We start from the raw sequence: 23298 nt of genomic DNA, 5'->3' as shown, positions 1-23298 counted from the left end.
GGCACTTTCGCCATGTCTGGAAATACCCTTTTGGTAGCCGGCCCTCACGCAGCCGGGCGTTCCCGGCCCTCAGGAGGCCAGGCCAGCGGCACTTACTGGTGGCGCCTCCCGGGTCGCTTCCTGGCGGCGTTAACGGAGCCCCTCGTCCTGCACCGGCACGGAGGGGTTCCTTCCCGGAGGACAAGCCCTGGCTAAAGCCGGTGCCGCCTCAGGCTGCCGGTCAGTCTGCCTTCCTTCCTTCTTTCCTTCCTTCCAGGGCGGCGGAGAGAGCAGCGGCCCCGCGCGGCTCCGCCGCCGCCATTTTGGGACGCCGGCGGGCGGTCTCCATGGCAACCAGGAAGGGGCGGACATCGCGCGGGGTCACCGCTAGCCCGGCCCCCTCTTAAAGGAGCAGCCGCGGCGGCCCCGCGGTGCCGGGCAGGGTCTGACCCCCGCCGCCGGTGCCACCACCGACCCGCGCCCCGGCCGCCCCCTGGCCGCCCCGAGGGGGGACATTCCCGCGGACCCGAGGTGACGACCCCGGCGGAGGGATACCGACTACCGACCGCCGCCAGCGGCTCCGCCGAGCGCAGCGAGCGGGCCGCGCTCCGGGCCGCGGCGGGGGCTGCGCGGGGTGCGGCAGCCGGGGCAGGGGCCGCCCGCCGGCCCGGGGCGCGCGCGGGCCCCGGCGGGGCCCCGGCGCCAGGAGAAAGTAGTCCCGCGGCCTCCCCCTCGCGCCGCTGGAAGGGGTTCGGCGGCGGAGGCGGCGGACGAGGCGTCGCTCGGTGCTGCGGCTTCAGCTGATAATTGAAGGGAAGCGAGGCGGCTGCTGCCGGGAGGAGGGAGGCACGGAGCGTCTGCGGAGGCCGCACCGGGACAAACTAGGTACCCGGGGCCCCTCCGCTCGGTCGGGGGGCGCCGGGGAGGCGGGCGCGGGGCGACGGGGCGCTCGCTGGGCCCCTCGGCGACTCCGGGCCGGGCCTGTTGTGTCATCCTGGCATTAGCCGAGCTGCCCTTCCTGGCGGCCCGGGGCAGGGGGAGGGGAGCGGCGCCATCCCGGAGCATTGTTGCGGATGGGGGTGGGGGGGCGAATGGGAGCTGGGAACGACGCGGCGCCGTGCTGGTGAGTGTATGGGGCGGCCCGGAGGGGTGGAATGGGGCCCTCGCTGTGCAGGGAAGGGGTGGAAACGGAGCTGACAAAATGGCCAGGCGGTCCCCGAGCCCGCTGCAGGGATATCCCTCGCCCCCCCACCCCGGGCAGGGGTGCCGGGGGCCACCTGGCCTCTCCCGGGCCGCCTGGCGGGGAGGGGGGCGGCAGCGCGGCCGCCCCTCGGCGGGCCCTATGTGGCTGCTGATACAAAAGGGCAGTGTCAGTGTTGACACTGCCGTGCCGATTTCGATGCCCTTCCCTGTCTTCCCTCCCCCACTCCGCTTGGCCCCCTTTTCCTTAGTGGTCCTTTCTTTCCGACCCCCCCCTTTTATTTTTTTGTTCCCCTCTAAAGAAGCTAGGGAATATCTTCAAGGAAAAAATAGCAATTTCTTTTTTCTTTCCCTGCTGCCCAGCTCGGTAAAATGCTAAACAATCGGCCGACGTCCATATTTCACAAGCTTTTTTGGGGGGAGGAAGAAGGTGGGCAGAAAACGGAGGCGCCCGTGGGGTCGGAGTCACAAAGCTGGCTGCCCACGAAAGGGATTATTTTCGCAGCTAAATGTTTTCGAGCTGATGTTTTTCTTGTTTTCAGTCAAGAAGCAAGTTGCCTGGTCCTTGCGTTTGCTTGCATAATGCGTCGTACTTGGAGGCTGATCAAACGCTGGGTTCTGCCTTTCCTGCCTGGCTCTTCCTCCTTCCCTTCTCCCGGGGGGCTGGGTCGTGGCACAAGTTTGAGGGGGCTGGTGGCGCTGGGACCCCGGCTGCTGCCCCGGGGATCCGGGCAAGGGAAGGAACCGAGGCCGGGGCTCTCGCCAGACCTGCAGGCCTGTCTTCCTGTGTCCAACTTTTTTATTGTTCCCCCTTCCCCCTTCCGAGTGCTCGGGCTCTCCGGCAGGCGGGGGTTTGCTCGGCTCGGCAGTCCCAAAGTCTAGACGGGGAACCGGAAAATAATAGGGGAAAGAATGGAAAGTTATGTCAAGGGCTTTGGGGGAAAAACATCGACGTATCGAACAAAGGTCCTGCCTGTGTTGGAGAGAGAGGCCTGCATGTGAGGCCTGATTGTGTCGCATTTACACACGGGGAAGAAATGAGTGCTTGGTACTGGCCTAAATTTATTCTGTAAGTCTGGCATAGAACTTAGGAACGCTTTCAGAGAGTGTGTAGTTTGTTTTGGGAGTGTTTTTATTACGTGTAGCAATCCAGTAATAATTTTTATTTTAAATTCTTTTTTTCCTCTAGAAAGAGTTCAGGTTGTTTTCTTTTCTTCCTGCCTTCTTCAGCAGAAATAATACTGATTCAGAGCTTCTAACAGTGTAATGCAAAACTGAACTCGGACTAACTTCCACTGTTTTGTTGTGTGTAATATGAATTTTGAGCTTCCTGGTGCTTTAAAGGCTGCCATAAAGAGGAATTGAGTAGTAACCAGCTGATAAATTTGAAGTACATGTATCATAATGAGAAAGAAGAGGAATTCTGAGCACTTAAATAAATTTTTCAAGATTTTCTTGTGGGAACTGACACTGTGGATATACTTTTGTAAGACTTTAAAAGCTATCAAGCATTCCTGTGATTATTTCTGTTTATCTCTGGTGTAGTCTCTTCAGTTCTCCCTCTTCTGCTCTCAGAACTAGAGTTCTAATTGTACAGAGTTGGGGTTCTGGTTTGGGTTGGGGTGTTTTTTTTAAATTTTAAATTTTTTTAAGAAAAATTTTTTGGTATTTGATTTCTGAGGTTTCTGAGATTTATTAAGGTTTTTGTTAAGCTCTAAGTTTTTAAGCAAGTTATATTTTATGTATGCAAAAATATCCGTAATGGACATGAAGGTGCTGGAAAAATAACTATATCTTTCTATTTTTTGGTAGTCTACTTAAATATCAACAGGAGTTAAATGTATTTATGGAAATACTTGTATTGCAGTTTTTGCAGCTGATATTTTAACAAAATATGTTGTATCTGAACTAAGAAATTTAAAACAGAGGCCTGGTGAACAAATTCTGAAAACTATGCCTAAAGTTTTTGGTAATATACATGTTTTTAACTTGTAGTTGTTTCTGTATTTCTAAAATGCAGCTGATTGTGAGCAGCTCAGTTCTTTTGATCTTAAATGCAAAGGTGTTTTTAAGTTTTATTGTTTGGTGTGTCTTATTGTTGTGTAAGAAATAGAGGTAATCAGATTTTTTTTCCCTTAGGGTTTTTCTGAGAAAAATGAGTAGTAAACTTGAGCTAACAACCTTTAAGACTTCAGTCTCCAGATGGTTGCATAGGTAGGAACTTAAACATGTCTTAGCTGTTAGTAGAAAGATAGTAGGTCATCCTCAGTGTGACATTACTGCTTATTAATATAGCAGATCTACTTCAGTAGGAGTGCCAACCTGTTGAGTAAGTGCTTATGAAAATGGAGTCTTTTGATGTCTTGCAAAAGTTTTTCAGGTCAAAGTGACCATTAGGGGAAATATTCTGCATCTTCCCAGTAAATAAATAATCAAAGCTGTCATTCCTAATCAGGAATCATGCACAAGTTTTTGTGGGTTTTTTAAAATTATTTTTAGTTTTCCTTTTTGTGTTGTACTTTGACTGTCTTTAAACCCAGAATGTAGATATAACAGGAAAAAACTGTAATGAAAACTTTTTCTTATAAAATCATTCCTAAATTTGAGGCCTAAAGCTATAGGTGACAACAACACTATTCCTTCTGCAGCAGCATAGCAAAAATAAGATGATTTGTCTTTAATGCCACCAGTGGAGACACGATCAATTTCCATGTGGATCCTTACATCACTGATTAGTACAGTTACTTACCTGCAGCAGTCCAGAAGCATAACCTGACTAAATTCCTTTTGTTTCTAAGTGATGAAGCTGAAGCAGGAGTAGGAAAAGTTAGTAAGTAAACTACATGTTTGTACCTAATTTGCAGCTAAATGAATTTCACAGCTATCTGTGTTAATCTTGTAGTTGTAGGCCCTGCTATGTGCTATGTTTTCTAATAAACTACTTGGTAAGCATCATGTAGAACACTTTTGGTCATGGATCTGTCTTTTGTCACACTGAGGCTAAATTTTTGTGACAAAGTATAATTAAATACTGAAGTTGTACAACATGGTTAACTAGGGCTTTGGCAAAAACTTAACCCAGGATGTTTCTGGGATCTCCCATTGGCCTGTTGGGTGATCAGTGTCCTGTTCATCACCTGTCAAACTCGTAACACTCTGTGTAAAGCACTTTGTTGACTCTGTTACACTCTTTTCATCAAGGTGTCACTGCCCCATTCAGTAGTGACTGAAAGTAGTACCACAGTGGATTTTTTTTTGATAGAGTAACATGTTAATTTTGGGTGAGTATGCTTAGTTTTCTGAAGAAGTAATATTTTAAATGTGTTCTTAATATTTTAATCACTACATAGTATCACAACAGATTTATGGTAGTATATGAAGCAACTTCTTTCTGAGTGTTTCCATAGATCAGTTTTAACATAGGACATGAAGTTGGTAATTGCAAAAAAGTCATATTAACTTTTTTTCCTACTGATGTATTTTTTTTTTCAATTTATATGAAATAAAGTGCTTCTCAAGGAGCAAAACTATTTTCAGAGTTCAGAGTGATAAGCAGTAATGACAGAAATGCTTATATGTAGCCACTTGTCTCAGGATCTCTTTTTTTAATAAAATAATTGCTGAATTCATGTTTTAAAGTTATCTTCTGCAAACAAAGAAATTTTAGGTACCTATCAAATGTACAGTGTCTGAGGAGGACAGTGCTAAGTCAACTGGCTTCTCCTGCCTGCTTTCAGATTCCAGCAATGGTTGCTTTAGTATGAAGTTGAGTTTGAGGAGCAATTGTTCTCCTAATCCTGCCATCAAGTTGGTAGAGTCCAACTGTGTAAATATGCATATTCTCCTTCAGTTCTGTCTGGCAGCCAGGGTTCAAGCACACAGAACCAATCTCTTTACTCTCCTTGTCTGTGATGATGCTTGTCTTGCAAGGTACTGACTGTTGCCAGTCTAACTTGACTCAGGAAGGTACTTGGTACAAATATGGCAGCAAACTGCCCTGAGAGCAGTAGGTGGTCAACTCTGTAGGGAAAAATGGAAATATTGTTTTCATATGGGAGAAATGGAAAATTTAGGTGTATTATCAAAAAAGTTAATAATGATAGTTTAATATTGGACTTCAATATTAAAGATGCATGAGAAATACTAGCAATGATGTTCAAGCCATGGTTGCCCTCAGTTGCTCCAGAAGAGCCTCTCTTGTAAGGACTCATACAGGCCTGTTAGGAAACCTCAGGAAGTTACTTGGCCCTTCTCACATTTGACTTCTTATACCCTTGAGTAGTTTTTAATTGGTTACAGCCTGCTAAAAAGGGGTCCATTTTCTTCAGTGATAACAAAGGAGAAAAATACTCAAACCTTACAAACATACAAAGGTATTCTTGGAGAAGAAACTGGAATGATTCTATCAGTGTGTAGTAATACTATGCTGGCTTATGGACTGGAGGGGGAAAATTCCCATTTTCTTGAGTGTTTTCTATATGATTTGCTTTGATGGTGTCCACAAGCAAGTGCACATGCTGAACTGCAAAGATCTGACCTTCATGAAAGGTATGAAAGGGCCTGAGTCATCTTCTGGCATTTGAACCTTGAGTTGTAGGGAGCAATTTGGTGTTTGAAATTGGAAGCTGAGGTCCCTGGTACTTTTTGAATAAGATGGGTTTTTTAAGATCTGAAAGGCAAGGTATATTTCATGTTTATTCTGCTTTCAGAGCAACTTGTTGCTGACAACTTGTGTTGTGTTTCATGAAGTCCAAATAATTAAACTTAATGTAAAGAAGGGCACATAGTTGCTAGACTTTTGTAAAGCTGGAAATAAAAGAATACAAATATGTTCTTTGTTTTCTGAGGTATGTATGTGTTTTTGGGAACAAAAGTGTTAAACTTTCAGGAGGCTGTCAAGCCCTGAGATGGGCATTAGAGTTAATACTGACAGTGTGCACCTGTCAGTTTTGTGGCTGGCTGTTTGAAGCATGGTTAATACCAGTTTTTGTTAATGCAGAGCAATAGCTAAGTTTTTACCTTGATTTTCAGGTGTAGCTTTTGATAGTAAAACTATTAGGAAAAATAGGTCTGTGACAAACTCATGCCCCTAGGTAACTAGGTGTAGATTTAGCTGTGTTTTCTTTTCTGTTCTCCCTCATTTTTCTCCTTTTCTGTCTTACTTTGAGCTTGTGATAGTTTGTCTTAGCAGCTCTGGGCAGGAGAAATGATCTTGCTGTGTGTGGGCTTTTATGTGCTTGAAGTCTGTTCTGTACCTCTGCTCTAGTCCAAGACTGTTTAGATGTAAAAGTACAGGTAAATAAGCAAGGAAATAAAAAAATGCACTCTTGTATTGTATCTTCTGAGTTGAAAACATGGAGTTTTTCTAGGATCAGGAGCAACATAAATGAGTTGAGGCACCTAAAAAGAAAAGATGGAAACAATGCGTAGTAATGCTAGTCAGGGAGGACTCCAGTATCCCCCATGCCTGCCCTCCTCCCCCTTCCCTCCAGCCCTAAAGAAAAGGAAAAACACACACCTGCATCCCACCCACTCATCAAGGGACTTGAATTACATGTCCTTGATACTGGTATAATGATTAGTTGCTTACTTTACCTCCTGCAGTTAGTGAGGAGAAGCTCTCTCTATGCTATATATGCCTTTGTGGAATATGTGGTAGATGAGTGTTTTTGGACAAGGTAATATTGTAAGATGTGGTTAATGTAAGGGCTAGAGGATGGCATCTTATCCAAGTTAATAATGTTCTGTGTCTTCTAATTGTCAAATCCCTTATGTAATTAGCTTATTCAGTGTAGGGAGTGTCCTGGAAGGTGTGTGCAGTGTAACTGAATCTTCTGATCACAGGTGAGATGTGGCTGTGCATTTAAAGAGGACAAATGGAGAAAGTAACTGAGGGCGCATGTTAATAGGCTGTATGCTGAATTTAAACTTGGAACTCTGCCTTCCTTAGAGAGTGAGTGTTTTCTTCCTCTTTATTTTGGGGATACACTTTATTTATAATCAACTGACTGACTGCAAACTGTAATTTCTCCTTAAAACCTCACTTGTCTTGAGCTTTGCAGTTGTTTCAGGTGTGATGGCTTGATGAACTCGCCCATTGTACAGGGGTGAGGGGAAGGTAGGAAATCACTCAGCTGAACAAGGACAGCAGACAGTCATAAGCTGTGTCAATAAGCCTGAGAGAACAGCACCTGAGAAGCAGCTACATAGCTAGGTAGGTACATATGAGATCTTTAAGTTAAACAGCTGGAGAAAACACAATTTCAGCTGAATCTCATTTAATGAAGGGGATGGAAGCTGCATAACTTCGGCAAACTTTAGGCCACAAATTCAAGTGTTGCAGCTTGTACTTTAAAGATGTGCTGCAGTCTATTCTACAGTGTTTTTCAAGTTCATATGATGATAATGGATGCTGCCATATCTTACTCTGGTAATAATCTGCCTTTTATACTTAGCAGATCATAGTTTACAATAAAAGACTGTTAATAAAAATTAAGATTTGGATTATACCATAAAATTGTGGAGTAAAGAAGTTAGTTTCACTCCCTTACTCAGTTACAAGAAGCTTGGCAGAAGAAGAGATACGTTCCTTTGCCAGAAGTAAGATAGGAAATACGTGTTTGTCAAACTTCCTCCATGGCAGTTTTTAAATTGATATAGTTCTGCTGTATATTTGTAGACTTGCAAATGAACATAGCCATGCTGGATACCTGACTCTTGACAGCCCCTCAGAACTTTGACCAGCACTTTGTAACTAGAATTGGAAGAAGTGTGTTAAGGGAAATGCCATTGCACACCTCAGTCTGCACATTTAAATGCTCCATGGAGTGGGTAGAGAGTGAGCTCTCTTCAGATTAGCTGTGAAGAGGAAATGTGAAATTTAGGATGTGAAGGAATGGTACCTTAAATGCCTGTGGTTAATGTTGACATATTTGAGCACTATGGCCATACTTTTTTTTTTTTAATAGTTCAAAGGTTCTTGATGTATTATCCAAATCAAACCAGAGTTGGAACAGAATGAGCACTGAAAATTCCAACTTTATTGTGCTTTATGGAGAAGAACTCAAGTAAGCTAGAACCTGAGAACTTTATCATTAAAAACTGGGGGTAAATAGGAATGTAGTGATGAGTTAATTTTTGGGACTACACTTAAACTAAATGTAAAGTTGCCTGTGAGACTCCACTACAGTGCTGGCCTGTAATCTCAATCTGTCGCTTTCAAACTACAATGCAGTGACCATACTTGTTGCTATGCTTCATGGCTTCCAGAGGTTGCCTGGAGTAAAGTGTATTCCCTGCTTTTCCTCTGTCACAGACTTGGCCAAAAGCTGTTAAAACTCTTCTTGTAGTTTAAATAAAGTAGATTCCTATTAAGTAACAAGTCAATGGATAAACAATTTTATCATCTGTTTTTCCAAACTTCTTCATTAGTTTATTTTATTAATATGAAATCTTGGGTTTATATCAGATTGATATCTCACACTTTAATGAAAACTGATTCTTGCTGGTAGTACCTGTAGTGTTATCAGGAACACTCCCTCAGCCTGTTCTCAGCAGTCTGCCTGTGCTAAACTAGTGTTGCTTCTGTTTGTGGTGTCTGTTCATTGGTTTCACATCTACCTTGCTATTACTGGAAACCCTGTTAGGACTCATCTGTCCTATTATTTTAATTAACTAATTTTAATTGAAATAATTTAAATCCTATTTTAGTGGTGTTTGAGCATCTTAAAAACTTTTATCACAAGTAAGACCTGTAGATTGCTCTGCATTTCCAAATTGTGTAGTGTGTTTTAATTTAAAAGCTGTTCCCCTTCAGCAAAGAAATGGTTTCTTCCTTAGACTCCCAGATTTGCAATATTGTTTTTCTTCAGCAAGATGATGTCAGGCTACTTGGAAAGTCAGCTCAGTAAGATGGCAAATCAAAACCAGATAACAGGTGATAGTGCTAATTGATCTAACAGCAGAGTTCAATTAGTATTTTGACTCTCTGTTGTGTAACCCACTCTGAAACATCATTTGAGTTGAATGTTAGCAACTCAGTTACAATATTTCTCAGCACTTTCATAGGACTCCTATGTTTTCTGTCTGCTAGTTCTACATGAAGCTCTTTCCACAAATGGAATAACTGGTTTGGTTTTTGGAATATATTAACTTTGGCAAGTTTCCTCCCCCCTCCCCCCGCCCCCCCCCCTTCCATGTGGCAGATATCAAACATGAACATATGGGCACAGAGTGACACAGCAATAGAAGGATCAAGCTGGATAAACAACCTCTGCACAGACTAACCCTATCCAAAAGTGTGGTGTATGGTTTGTGGTTTTTTATTTTTAAATCCTAGAACTTGCTGCTTACTGCAGTAACTTGCTTTGTGGAGGGCTGTCTTCTGCCTCCCCTCCTCTTTGCCAGGAGAAGGTGTGGGGACAAGTTTTCTCTCTTCAGTCATAACAGAGCTTCAGTGGTAGGTACAATGGGACAAGAAAGACAGGAAAAGCTTCTCAAATTGTAGATAATAGAGGTGTTGGCTTCTTTGCAGTGTCTTCTCTAACTTCTTACACGTTCTGAGAAAGAGGATGCCTGTTATTATAGCAAGAATGGTGTTCTAGTTACTTCCTTAGCCAAAAGGTCCAAAGGGGGGTACTAGCGTTTTGTAGGAACTGAGCCTTGAAAGAGATTTTTATACCTCAGCACATGAGCATCTCCTCTCTCTGGTGGCCATAGTAGGACAACAGAACTCAGTAGTTGTCTGTAAGGACAATGTCATACTTGCCTTTTTAATTCTTTAGTCCTCCTGGGATATTCTTTCAGCATGTCATGTCTGAAAATTTAGGATCATCTAGTTTCCAGCCTGAAAATTTCTCTTAACTGTTTGCCTGCTAACTGTGTTAATACTATCCTCTCTTTATTTTCTTCTGTTGATGTTTTAGTATTAGCACTTACTGAAAGTATTTACAACCTTGTTGCCAGGCTAAATAATACAGGTTTTATTAGTTAACTTCTTTAAGATCACCCTTCTGGTTTTTGGCTGGAATTCATGTCTCTTGACAAAGGCCCACTGTGATGGGGTAGAGTATTTCAGATAAGCACAGAGAATTCTCAGTTTCTTGGTAGTGGTGCATACACCTAAGCATTGGTTCCTCTTCCACACCTCCTCTCCCATTCCCCTCCTGCATCACTCTGGGAGGAACTGGAACATGCTGTGACAGGGTTTGGCTTACAGAAAATGCTTTTTGGGTTCAGTACTGAAGTACAGCATCTCCATATCGAGTGGTAATATTGTACTTCATAGCATTGCAAGTGTCTCTTTAAAATCATTTACTGTTCCATATTTGGTTATATCCTTACTATTTTGGGAGAGGGACAGAGGAGAGAAAAGGGGACTTGCAAGTTTTGATAATTTTGGAAAAAGGGGAGTTTTAAGGGAAGAGCTCTGTGTTTAGATAAGCATATCACCTGTGTAATTATTTGTAAATAAGCAAGGCTATAATAATAACAAAGCTTTCATCTTAGTTCATGCTTTTCTTCTATGGGTAATAGTCTTCTATCATTACAAACACTTTCTGTTCAATTTGTGCAATGAGGCAATCTGTTTGGATGCTATTTAAAAGCAATCTAAATAGTCTTGGGTTTAACAAAACAGAAATAAAATATAAATGACCTCTCTTCTGTGAGCCAGGAAACAGTAACAGGTGTCCAGAGTTCTGCTGTCAGAAACCAAAATCTTTTGCTTCTGGAGTCTGTTGATGTTCTGTCATTACTGAAGTATGATTTCAAGATTTAATAGCATTACAAGTTGAACATTATTGCCTGCCTTCAAGTGTTAAAAATGTTTAAGCACTCACAGCGTACAGAGACACTATTTTCCAGTTGTTTTTCAAAACCTTGGGCCTTTGTGCATTCAGAGTAACTGAATATTTTAAGTCTACTGTATCTGAATGGTAGAATATTCTTACTTGAGTGTGTTTGCTGTAACACAGCTTTGAAGCCTACCAGGTGGCAGCTGTGGTCCTCATCAGAGAACATTTTGCTAAACTTTGAAACTTTGGTTCAATGAGAATGTCTATCTGCATAAATTCATGGAGTAAGCAAATATAATGTCACAGCACTACTGACATAGGGAAGGAAGGTAGGTTGTCCTGTGTAAAGTACTTGAAAAAAATAGACTTTGTCTCTCAGCAAAGGAGAAGGCCTATTCAAAGGAAGTACAGTCAGCACTGAGGGTATCTCTTTAAATAGTAATTTATTTTTTAAAAGCAAAGAGACAATTCTTCCTTACTGTGTTTTTTGTACTGCTTTAGGCTGGAGGACTTTAAATACCTGATTTTTGTGTAAAATACCTAGTTGCCAGCTAAAGGCTAACCTGAAGGGAAAAAGTGAAGTGCAGAAGTATGTACAAGTGTTCAGTTTTCATACCACTGATTTTAGCTGTGTTGTCATAAATGTTACATCTGTACCAGGAGAGATGGTTTTCAGGCATTATAAAGATGTTAACCTGCCATATACCTGTCATATACCAGGCATTCTAAAGATGTTAACCTGCCATGCCTGAGCCTTGAATAACTGAGTCAAGGAATTCAAAAACTCAGTTTTGTGCCCATGGATTCAGGAATGCTGCTCAGAGATCACTGAGTGTGACAAGTAGAGGAGATGCAAGCTACTGTATTTCCTCAAATTTTCACCTAACCCTGTGAGACACTGCTGAGCTGGGGCTTGTGAACCCCTATCCTTGCTTTAGGTAGATGACCTACCTGGTTCAAAAGCCTACTTGATAAGGAGTTGGGCTTTCTGTTGACAACATCAAATGCAGGATGTGACTAGTGCAAGCCCAGACCTGTGGCAGCTAAAAGCAGCAGCTCAGCCTGTGGCAGAATATAGTGATTTAAATGTCTAAGTTTAGCTTAGATGCATCCAAAAGCAAGGTAGTTTGTTACTACTTAATAGTATTCCAGGTTATGACAACAAATTAGAAATTCATTTATTCTTGGGGTGTGTTTGCTCTATTTTTGGAAAGGTTAGTAGCCCAGCTTTGAAGTGGGTGTAACTTGAAAATACAAATTTGTGACTGGCTATCATTTAAACTGTTTTGTTCTTTGTGCTTCAATAGACTGGAGTAGTGTTTGTGGTGGGAGAATAGAGGAGAAGCTGATGTAATTTCAAGTTGCTTCATCAGAATTTGAAAAGTTTAACTTGTGACAACTGGTGATAGATCAAAATGTCAGGTTTTAAATTGTCTATGTCAACTTGTACAGATGCAATCTATATTTTTGACCAATTCCTTGAGTTTAATGTGCTGAATTTTAACATGAAAATGGTCTGCACTGGCATAATAGTGAAGCTTATGATTGTACTCTATCCCCATACCCTCTGAGGTGTGTGGAACTTCGGATAAATACATGTAATAGTTGGAAATTACCTTCTGTATAGTACACAAGACTTCCATGTAGGTTTGGATTAGAGCAACCAACTTGACTTCCTATTTTATCTGGGTGACCATACTCACTAGGATGTCTTCCAAGAAATGTAGTTGGGATTTTTAGCTTCCATCAGTACTTGGTATTCTTTGGGAGATATAATGGAGCTCAGCTGAGCAACTGCATAGTGCAGATTCACAGCTCTAATGCCCTCAAGTCTGGCCTGTTTGTTTTCTCTCCTTAGTCTGTGCTGTAACTTCAGTAGTGAGTTAAATATTGTATGAAGAGTATAAGGAAGTGTAATCACCACTAAGCTTAGAATTAATGGAGTTACAAAAAACCCCAAAAAACAAGTAGGTGTTTGGCTCAGAATGTCTGTTGTACTTGAATATGTACAGAATATTTATGCTGTCATTCTAATTTAAAAAGTATCCATTATAAAACTCAGACTATGATGCCACATCTGAAATGTTTTCTTTAAAAATGAAAAAGCACTTCTGAAACTTTCAGGCTCTTATCATGCAACTGTTTAATATAATAAATACTACCATATTAGTAATATGCTAGTGGTCTATTCTGCCCTTGATATAGGAAAAAATGACTCTAGAATTCTGTTGTGAAAATTCAATGTTAGATGCTTTATATCCTCCGCTTTTTACCAAAATAGACATTTAATAGGAAATAGTTTCAATTAGTTTTTCATAGATAACTACATGTTTGGAGAGCTGTGTTTTCATCAGCTTTCAATTATGTGGAATAAGTTTGTGTTGGACAGATCAGGCTGTTTCCAAATAGCAGTACACGATGTCTGTGTCCCAAAACTGGTCTGTCGGGGGAGCCTTTAAATAAAAGTAAACATACAGATAAATTTTGAAAAGTATAGAATAAAGACCCAAAGTCTGTGCAATAATTTGGCATCTTTTGTAGCTGATAGGGGTTGAGGTGCTCTCCTTAGCACCTCATCCCAGTAGTTGATGGGAGACAAGATGTATTTCCAAGACTTTACATTGGGAAATGAAGATGTTAAAGATCTTAGGATTACTAGAATGCTTTTTTGCTCATTAATCATATGGGGCATGGGGATGTGCATGCTCCCGAGTGTCTTTGGTTTGCAAAACAGATTGAAGAGTAAGAGGCTGCAGCCTTTAGGAAATAGGTGTATTTTACCTGTCATATGTAGGATACTGTGCAGAGGGGAGGGAAGAAACTGGGCACACTCTTCTGCTGGGCAAAGGGGAAGGAAGCAACTGGCTCACTTCCAGATATTTTCTGTCCTTCTTTACAAGCCTATCTACTTCATATTCTTTCTTTTATCTTTCCCTGAAGCCACTCCATTCCCTGTATGTTTTTACTGAAGTGTTGTGAAGAGTTATTTTATCTTGCACCATGATGAAGCTGCCCTCTCCAGTTAAATACCCTTTTGTTTGTCTTCCTTACTAGTGCATTTTATCAAATGGCTTATAAGAGGATAAGAGGAAGGAGGATGATGTGGAGTAGTTTTGCAGTGTCTTATGGGTATTCTTTAAAGAAAAAAACCCAAACCATGAAAACAAACCAGAAACACAAAAGATCTTGCATGGGAGTTGAGTGAACTCTGCCTCCAATTCTGGGTCATATTACCAGTATGGGGTTATTTTCATGTGTACAAAAATGTATTTTAGGAGTGGAGCAAGATGGATGCGTTGCTTTGCTTATATCATTGATGTATGCACAAAGCACTGGGGAGAAACACTGTCTTCTTTTCCTCTCTTCCTCACCCGATTCTTTTTCAGTCCTAGACAAGACCAAAAGTAATGTGTTGTTTTGCAGGGCAGTAGGTTCTAGGTTTTGCTCATAAAGCATAGTTAATCATTAGTTTTGGATGAAAGGTCACCAGCATAGAAGACGACTCTGAGTGTTCTGATCAGGTCACAGAGCAAATTGCAAGAGCAAAGGCTTATCAGACCAGCTATTGTAATATCTTCTTAAATAATTTTGATCAAGCTATAGAAAACTTACAGCTCTGCTTGTTCTTTTATGAGTGTCTCAGGATGGTGAAGAGATTGTTCTTCTATTATGTGTTCTGTATTCATCAGAAGTTAACAAAATGCCTTGAACAGATTTAGGCAGTACCAATTGGAACATTTTGTTGTCAGAAAGTAAGGAGCCTTTCTTCCAGCCCTGAAGCGATTGACTATTGACAGGAAATTCAGACTTTGACAAACCTGGCTATGCCAGGACCCTAGGAAAAACACCTCATTAGTGTTAACTTCTTAGTCTTGTGAACTGTAACATATGGGCATAGTTACAGTTGTTCTTGTTCAAGGCAAGTGTGTGGGTAGCCTGGGAAAGATGAAGTAAAAATCATTGGTGAGGTAAAGCAGAAAAATGTCCTAGTGGTACTTGCACATAAGGGAAGGAGGAGAGGAATTTGTAGCGGACTTTCTTAATGTGTATTTGGTGAAGTTGAATTCTTGTCTGGCTTAAAACTAAGACTAAATCTAGCATCCTGCTAAAAAGCTCTTGAGAGCTCTAATATTAGTTTTGCTCAAGGTCAGCATCATGTACAGTGCTGTGTTACCACAGCATTCTCTTGTTTTATTTGTGGAGCACTGAGAAGGTGTAAATGTGCAGAGTGTAGTAGACACTTGTCAAAAAAGCGTGCCATAAATTTGTTAATTTCCTTTATAAAGCTCTGGCTTCTGACAACTTTTTCCATGACTGTAAAAGAGTGAACCTTCCTTAAATACAATTGTGGGACATATATTGTATATTGTTACCTGTATTTAACATGAAAGAATAGCTCTGAACACTGTAAAGTCATCATCTTACAATTCATAGGATCAGTTTAAAGACAGCTTAATCCTTAGTGTTAACAGGTGTTTCTTGCGTTGTGACTTTGTTTTGCTCAGCTTTACACAGAACTTCTGTTTATACAGATATTTGGTAGGCAGTTTGCTTCATGATTTCATACAAGGTAAATGTCTTTAATTGTGCCTGTGTCAGTAATGTGGTATGTGTATTGGAGCTTGCTCCTAATTACATCACTCTAAGATAAAATGTAAATGTATAAATTTTTCTGTGGTTGACAGAATATGTCTCTGGCACACAATTCCAAGAAGCTGCTGGTTCCAAGCACTGCCCAGTTTAGAAAATTTAAATGTGTTTTAATCCCTTTGTTTGTTGTTACAGTGTTCTTGTGATAGCAAAAGATCCATATGCAGATCCAGTGCTGAGGAAGCCGGAAACTTAACCTGTTTAATTGGATTTCTTCCTCAATGACTGCAATTAAACCATTTCCCAGCTTGTGTCATGTGGCGTAGGGCTCTTGCTATGCATTAGGCCTATTGCCTTTTCTGTGTAGCATTTGGATGCAGGCTCTGTTCAGGGGAACAACATAACCTGCTTGAGTCAGTGTGGGAAGGGAAGCCTCAGTGGGCATTAGTCTGAATCAGTGCTAGACATCAGTGATTAGAAAAACAACACGAAAACTCCTGAAATCCTCCTGATTTCTCCCAAACTTGTCTAAATTATATTTTGAAGATGAAAAAATCTGAGGACCCGTTCTAGGTGAGTAGAAGACAGATGAGTACCTTCTATGTGGCCTTGGAAGCATAACTTATTTTTTGAAATTTTTGTTTTTAGCTTTGTAGTTTTCCTCTTTAAAGGCACACTGCTATTACTGAACAAATTTGTAGGCTGGTTTAGAGCTGAAGCAGAGTGTTATGAAAATGAGGACCCAGTCTTCTGCTTCTTTACCTTGTTTTTATAGTACACTTAGACCTGTGGTCCTGAGCTCATCTGTGGTACTTTTTTAATCCACATCTACAAGTCAACTGGTTTTTGTGTTTCTTTTTCCAGCAGTAATTGCTTTGACATCTAGTCTCTGAATTTCTTCAGTCCAGTGGCTGATTAAAGTTCTTGGCTTGTTGTTGTTGTTGGTTTTGTTTGTTTTTGTTTTTGTCTGTACCCTTCTAGTTGTTTAGGAGATTGCAGAGATCATCTTGTGTTAATTCATCTTGTGTTAATTTAGACTTTGGGTGACCAAACCATGTTTTACTAGTCACTGAGCTCACTAGGTCTCTCAGTAATTTAAGACACCTTGGCAAAAGTTGGTGGGGAATTTGGCAGGTCTCAGAAAACCTTCCATGCTGCAACTTGGGACAGGTATTGTCTAACAGGCTCTGCAGGTAGGACATGGCTGTGCACCATATCAGTATTTGTCTTGTGCTCTTGCACTTGGTTTTGCTTAAGGGCTTTGTGTGCCAGATGCAGGTGAATGGCAAACTGCAAATGAGGCACCATCTGGTCTATGGCATTAGAATAGGGAATAGGCTTGGTGTGTGAGCAGTAGGTTCTGCATTCAGACTCAGTGTTGTGAGTAAATGCAGCTATGCAGCTCAAAGGCAGCTGGGCATTAAGCATTGGTGGTGATGGTTTTGAGTACTTCTTGGGTCACTTGCAAGAAAGTACTGAAATAAGCTACTAAATTGAAATTTGTATAAAACACACAGCTAATTTTTTCTTTTTTTTAATCTGGTAATAAGTACCCCTTTTCCCAACTTTGCCACACTTTCTTTTACTTGATCTTAGCTTGACCACCTGCTTCTAGTTTGCCTTTTTTTCTGGCAGTGTCACTGATCTGTACTTCATGAAGGATTCTGTGCTTTGATTCATGTTGTCTCACAGAAGATAAAGCTCTTCATTCAAGTGAATTCCTGTCTTCTGAGTGGAGTCTTCTTCATTCTTGCCAGACTGTGGTTTTGTGTTTGTTTTGGTTTTTTTAATGTTTTTTGTTATGCTGTTAGTGAAAGCTTAAACCACTGTGCTGGTAATGACAGCTAAACAAGGGTTTCTAGAGTCTGAAAATGAAGATCAGGTAAGATTTTACTTCTATTGTTTATGATGATTTTTAGTTAAAAATCTGGAAGAAACAAAGGATTCACATCAGTTCACTTTACATACAAACAGCTTGGTTTGGTCAGAATTTGGCTGTTGGAAAATGTATTCTTTTCTGTTGGAGAGAACTGCCTTTGTTTGATTTTTAAAAAGGGGAAGAACTATTATTTTCATTGTTGTTACAAGTTGAAGCTACACTTCCATGAACACTTGGTAGCAGAATTACATCCTGAGTCTCATACTGTAGACTTCCTCAGTATGTAACATTGCTTTTAAAGGTCCCGTAGAGGTGAAATCAAGTTCTTGCTGTAGGACTGATTTGGCAGAAAAATTTTGCTCTGTGACACAAGTGTACAGCAGATGAAACTTTGAATGTATTTATTCCTCACTTTTCTTTTGTTTCCCATTGCTGTGCTAAAAGGGAAAAAGTTCTGTCAATAAAGATAGGAAATGTGATTCAGTTTTTGCAGCAAACAATTTGCTATGTTTGTGTGTGTCTGTTCTGTGTGGTCTAACAAATCTTTTGTGTTACTGACATGGCTTAAATACCTCTGGGCTGCTTCTGAAGCTGAGCTGTCTCTGGCTAGCTTGCAGCTATCCAGATCAGACTATTTCTTTATATAGATTGACTCAGGAGTTTCTGGGTTCTTATGCTTTTGATAATCTTTATATCTCAGTAGCAAAAAAATTAACTGCTGCAGAGTTGATGGAATTATGTAACAGAACTTCATGTTTAGCTGGTTAAAAAGCCAAAGTAATAGAGAACACTGAATTTAGACTGAGAAACTACAGGTCTTGTAAACATAAAAATATTTTCTTGAAGCTTTGAGTCCTGGCTCTCTGCCACAGTGAGAGCATTCTCTTCTTTTGTTAATAAATTCAAGTCAAACTGTATAGTAGAGGAAAACTTACACTGAATTAGTTTGGACATGTTATGAAGGGTGACATGGAAAACTATCAAATTTGGTTTATTTGGAGGAGAAAAACTTTAATATTTTAATTTTTTTAGAAGGGCAAATTCCTTGAATGAAGTAGTGAGTAAATGTTCCAGGAGATTTTTATAGTTAACTCTATTACTTGTGCACAAGAGGAATAGTAGCTGTTGACAACACTGTCAATACATAATGTAAAGCTACAGAGAAGCAAGAGGAAAAAAAATGAAATGCTTTCTATTTTCCCTAGTTTCTCCTTTGGATGAGGATCAGATGATGCATGTGTTGTTTTGGGAACCAAAATGCAGTCCAAAGAGTGACACAAATTGTAATATTTCAGCCCTTGATGAACATAAGAGATAGAAAGCAGTGATGTGACAGAACTGAAGAGGGATGTCCTCAAGAGACCATTATATTTGTTCCATTCCTTAGTTTTTCTCCTTGGACTGCATTTTCTGTTTTTCCAGAAGACAGAAAAGGACTATAGGAGTAAGGACTTCTACTGTCCTAATGTTAGGTAGCCCTCTCAACCACTGTGCTAGAGTTCAGTTAAGATTTAGACCTGGATTTAATTTCTCAGTGCACAAATACAGTGATTTTTTTTAATATTCACTAATGAAATGAAGCTCAGGATTCCTGTATACCATGAGCTAGGAACACCAGTTGTACAACCATACCTGATATACCTGAGCTTGCACTTGTATCCTGTACAAGCTTTAAGTTTTTTGTTCCTTTAAGCTATTCAGATGAGTGGGAAGGTTCTGCTGTCTAACTTCTGCAGGTGCTTAAGCTTTTAAGTGTTTTTAGCCAACTTGTGGCCCTCCCCTCCATCCATAGGTTTCTCTTGGTTCTTCAGCTGACAGGCTAGTTGTATTGTTGGCTGCCAGTGGTACCTGTACTTCTCAGTAATTTTGAGTAGTGCCCCATTTGCTAATTTGCTATGACTTTTCCACAGCCCAGGAGGACTTACTGATGTTCAGGCTGTGGCATAAAGACCAATCCATTGTTTTGATGGCTGTCAGTTCTCTGTAATCTTAATGGAACAAGTTTTTACATTTCTTACAGGTTTCTGAAGTCTTTAGTTTTCTTTTCCCATATCAAGTTCAATGAAAGGTCTCTGCACTCTCAGACTTCAAATGCAATTGACCTGCTTGAAGCAGGGGAGACTATTCAGCTTCTGCAACTCAGTCATTGTCACAGAACTGTTCTTATCAACACTGAAATATGTGATATTTGTCTTTAGATATTTTCTTAACCAAAACTTCTCATATCTTCCACTCCTCACAGAAGGACAGTAGCCAGAAGTCAGTAGGTAAATGTGCTGCTTTGCTTGCTTGGGGTCATGGCATGGATGACCTTTTGGATCACATAATCCTGATAGCCTGGGCATTCCTCTAGCAAGTAGTGCTGTGCATCTTTTCAGAGGTGTTTTCAGTGTCCTTACCACCTGTGGGGACTTGTAAATCTTCTGGTTGCAGATAATGAGTATTTGAACTGCCAGTTAGCAGTAAGAGATTACAAATGTAGACTTTTTTGCTTTTCTTCCTTCCTGTTTCATACAGAGGCTATGTCATTACACATATATGCATAAATGCAGTCTGGAAACAGTAGTTTCCAGAGTAGTTGTTACATTCTTTCAGGCTCTTAGCCGCTCATTTTGCTGTTCTGTCAAGGTGGCCTTCAGCACTGCCACTCTCTTGGCTGGAAGGGTAGGCAAGGGCTGACCTCTCCAAAGTCTGGGAAAGGGAAAGCTGACTTCCTAATGTAGCAGGGCCTGAAGTTTGCCTTAATTTTCTGATGGCTATTGGTTGTAAAGTCAGTGGAACAGGGAATAACTCCTGTTCCTTGACTGATTTATTTTACTTTTTTTTTCTTCGTATTGAAATCACTCCAGTGATTCCAGAGAAACTGAATTAAAAAGAACTCTTCCACTGTAAATGAATCTAGGAAGAATATTTTACTGAAGCTTTTCTCTTTCTTTTTTTTGGCAACTTGGAAAATGATGAGTGGATAACTCTTGAATTTGGAAAGTATAGGAAGGGAGAATATTGTGTCAAAACCAGCTGCAGAAGACTGAGTTTAAAGCAACTCCTTGGACTAAAAAGTCATCTTAATTTAAGTCAGCTATTGAAGTAGAAGTAGTAATTGAGCACTTGCAAGTGCTTGCTTGTAAGGCAAGTAAAGAGGTGTGCATGTCTGCAGGTAAATGAGGAAAGCCTTGTGAACAGTGAGCAAAAATGAGGTGCAGCTGAGATCAGTTGAAAATGATGTAAATCTGAAACAATTCAGCAGTTACAAAACTGTAGGCAGTAATTTCTTCAGTTTAGTCACAATTGAAGTCTGAGCTCTTAAATGTGTTGTATGCTTATATATTTAGAATGTTGTTTCTATCTTAAGTGACAAGATTTATCACAGAAACAGCTGATCATGTAAATTAATGTTGTCTACATTGAAGTAAATGAATATATATTTGAACTCTCAGGCTTAATATTTTCTGATATGTACACTGAACTCTGGGTTCTGGCGGGCAAGATGTGCAACTTGCTGGAAGAAAATGTTCTGAACTTGCAAGGTATATAAACATCCTCCTGTCTTTTCCTTCTTCCCCTCCTCCTTTTGCCTAATACTGACTTCAGGGCAGTAAGTCTGTACAATTTTTAGGAGCTGGATTGCTGCAGCAACATTAAATAAGGCACCAGGTTTTTTGGGCTAAACTCTGAGAGAGGAAGGATGCTGACCAGTGCACTTAGCTCAACTCGAAGCAGGTAACAAGTATTATAATGGAGGATTGTAGGCAGAGGTGCGAGGCATATCCTGAAATGTTCAGGAGAGTGCAAGAGTCTGAAAAAAAACCTCTTGCATTACCAGGATTTTTGCAAGGAACTTCAAAACCAAGAACAAAACAAAACTACCACCTAAAACAACAGAACAAATCCAAACCAAACAAACACCCTAAACAAGTTTTAGAGCTTATGCAAGTAGATTAAGAAGGCCCTTGTGGAAGAGTTCAGTTCATTTTTACAGGTATTGTTACTGATTTGCCATGTTACCCTGTAGTGGCCCTAGAGCGTGTTGGTGTTCTTTAGTTTAGTCATTGTCTTTTTTTCTCAGTAACCCATGTCAGGGTAGCTACATTAGCTCCTAGTATCCTGCAGGGAGTGACTTGGATGCTAAGCAAAGGCTTCATGTGTAGGTCTCAGTTTTCCCAGTTTGCTACAAAAACATTGGAAGCATGTTAGTTGTTTCCTGTTGGCTTTTCCACAAGAAGAAAGGTAAAGGCTTCACTATAAGTAACAGGTGTTTTTTGTCTTGTGTTCCTGTACAACTGCTCTGAGCCACATGTTGGCCATAGATTAGCTATAGTGTTTGCAATGGGTATGTTAGGTCTACAGAAATGAATTCTGGTTGCTTTCCTGTGCAATAACAAAGATGACTTTAAATAGTAATCAAATAGTGTTTGCTGAAACTCAAAAATACTATGCTGCAGAATAAAGATAAGCACTAGATAGCAATGTTGTTACATAGCTTCAAAAGATATGTTGTGGATTTATATGAAATGCTGGCCTTTGGAATTAATCCTCATTCTAAAGAGTCTGCTGATGGTGAGGACCTCTGCAGACCCATGCTTTGGCATCATCATAGCTAGGAATATGGAGTTATGAAACATTAACTAAAAAGGCTTGTGTGCAGATAACTTTATGCTAGAAGGGGACCTGAGCTTAAAAATTCCAAAATAGCATTGTCTATTGTGGAAGCATGAAGGTCTGATGGAGGGTTGTAGCTTTTTGTTATTGTGGGTGTGAGGAAGAATCATTGTAGTTGAGGAACTTGTTTTAAAATCTGGCAGGACTGCACTGGTGCATTCGGCAGGTCTCTGCTGAGCTGCACAGTTTTTTTGAATGTTGGCTGACAGTGGGAAAAAAGCCAAGTGCTTGGAGTGAGCTCAGAGATAGAGGGACAAGTCTGAATGAGGACAGCTGAGATTTAGGGACCTCTGGGCTCTGCTCTTGTTTTAGGATGTGGAAGGCACAGTTGTGAAAATGTCTCTTCATTGCTGGACTAACTGGGCACATGGTATTTTGTGGCTTGCAGTGAGACTTAAGTTAGCATTTTGATGTTAAAGGTCACAGCTGAGTCGCGAAGCTGCATTATATTTAAAAGCAAACTGGGAGTCATGTGGTAACAAGTACACAATAAGAAATGCAGTTAAGTTGAGAGGTATCAATATAGAAGATAGCTCTGGACATCATTTTGACTTGACAGATGCCTTATAGGATAAAACAGTTGTCATTTCATTCTTCTATACAGCTGAAAGTACTGTGTGTATGACAGCATGTTGTGCTACGTAACTTCTAAGCACAGACTACTTCAAGTGTCTGGCTAAACCCTGTGTCATGGTTTAATCCCAGCCAGCAACCAAGCACCAGGCAGCTGCTTGCTCACTCCCCTACAGTGGGATGGGAAAGGGAATTGGAAGGGTAAAAATGGGAAAACTTGTGGGTTGAGGTAAAGAGTCTGATGGGAAAAGCGAAAGCCATGCATACAAGCCAAGCAAGACAAAGAATTGACTGCTTCCCATGGTTGGGCAGGTGTTCAGCTTTCTTTAGGAGAAACAAACACCATCACTTTAAATGTCCTCTCCTTCCTCCTTCCCAATTGATACACTGAGCATGAAGTCATGTGGTCTGTAGTATCTCTTTGGTCAGTTTGGGTCACCTCTCCTCACTGAGTCTCATCCCAACCTACATGCACCTCAAGCCTCCTAACCAGCCTGACTAACAGCACAAAAAGCAGAAAAGGCCTGTCTAAAGGTTCTGTCTGTGATAAATAGGGCCAGGAGACCAGCTCCCTTAAAAGGCCTTTATTAAAGACAGCTCTGGGTGGGGAACTCAGGGGTCGCG

At 40.9% G+C, this 23298-nt stretch overlaps 1 protein-coding gene across 14 annotated transcripts in view; it reads left to right on the top strand.

The window, feature by feature from the left end:
• Positions 1–399: 399 nt before the first annotated feature.
• The window catches only part of TRIP12 (thyroid hormone receptor interactor 12), a 79805-nt gene continuing 56906 nt past the window's right edge, over positions 400–23298 (top strand). For 4 of the 14 annotated variants that reach the window (XM_071437585.1, XM_071437584.1, XM_071437583.1 and 1 more), the window contains exon 1: positions 725–864. The gene's annotated coding sequence lies outside the window, so the exon portion shown is untranslated. Of the gene's footprint in view, positions 511–713; positions 865–1080; positions 1103–9419; positions 9489–9532; positions 9638–23298 lie in introns of those variants that run through there. The other 10 variants (XM_071437582.1, XM_071437574.1, XM_071437579.1 and 7 more) reach the window with 9 other exon arrangements.

This window comes from Agelaius tricolor, unplaced genomic scaffold (assembly GCF_023055355.1).
Source record: "Agelaius tricolor isolate 1412-34295 unplaced genomic scaffold, bAgeTri1.0.p SCAF_12, whole genome shotgun sequence".
NCBI lineage: Eukaryota > Metazoa > Chordata > Aves > Passeriformes > Icteridae > Agelaius > Agelaius tricolor.
Note: the sequence above shows the minus strand (reverse complement) of the source record. Positions and strands in the feature narration are given on the sequence as shown.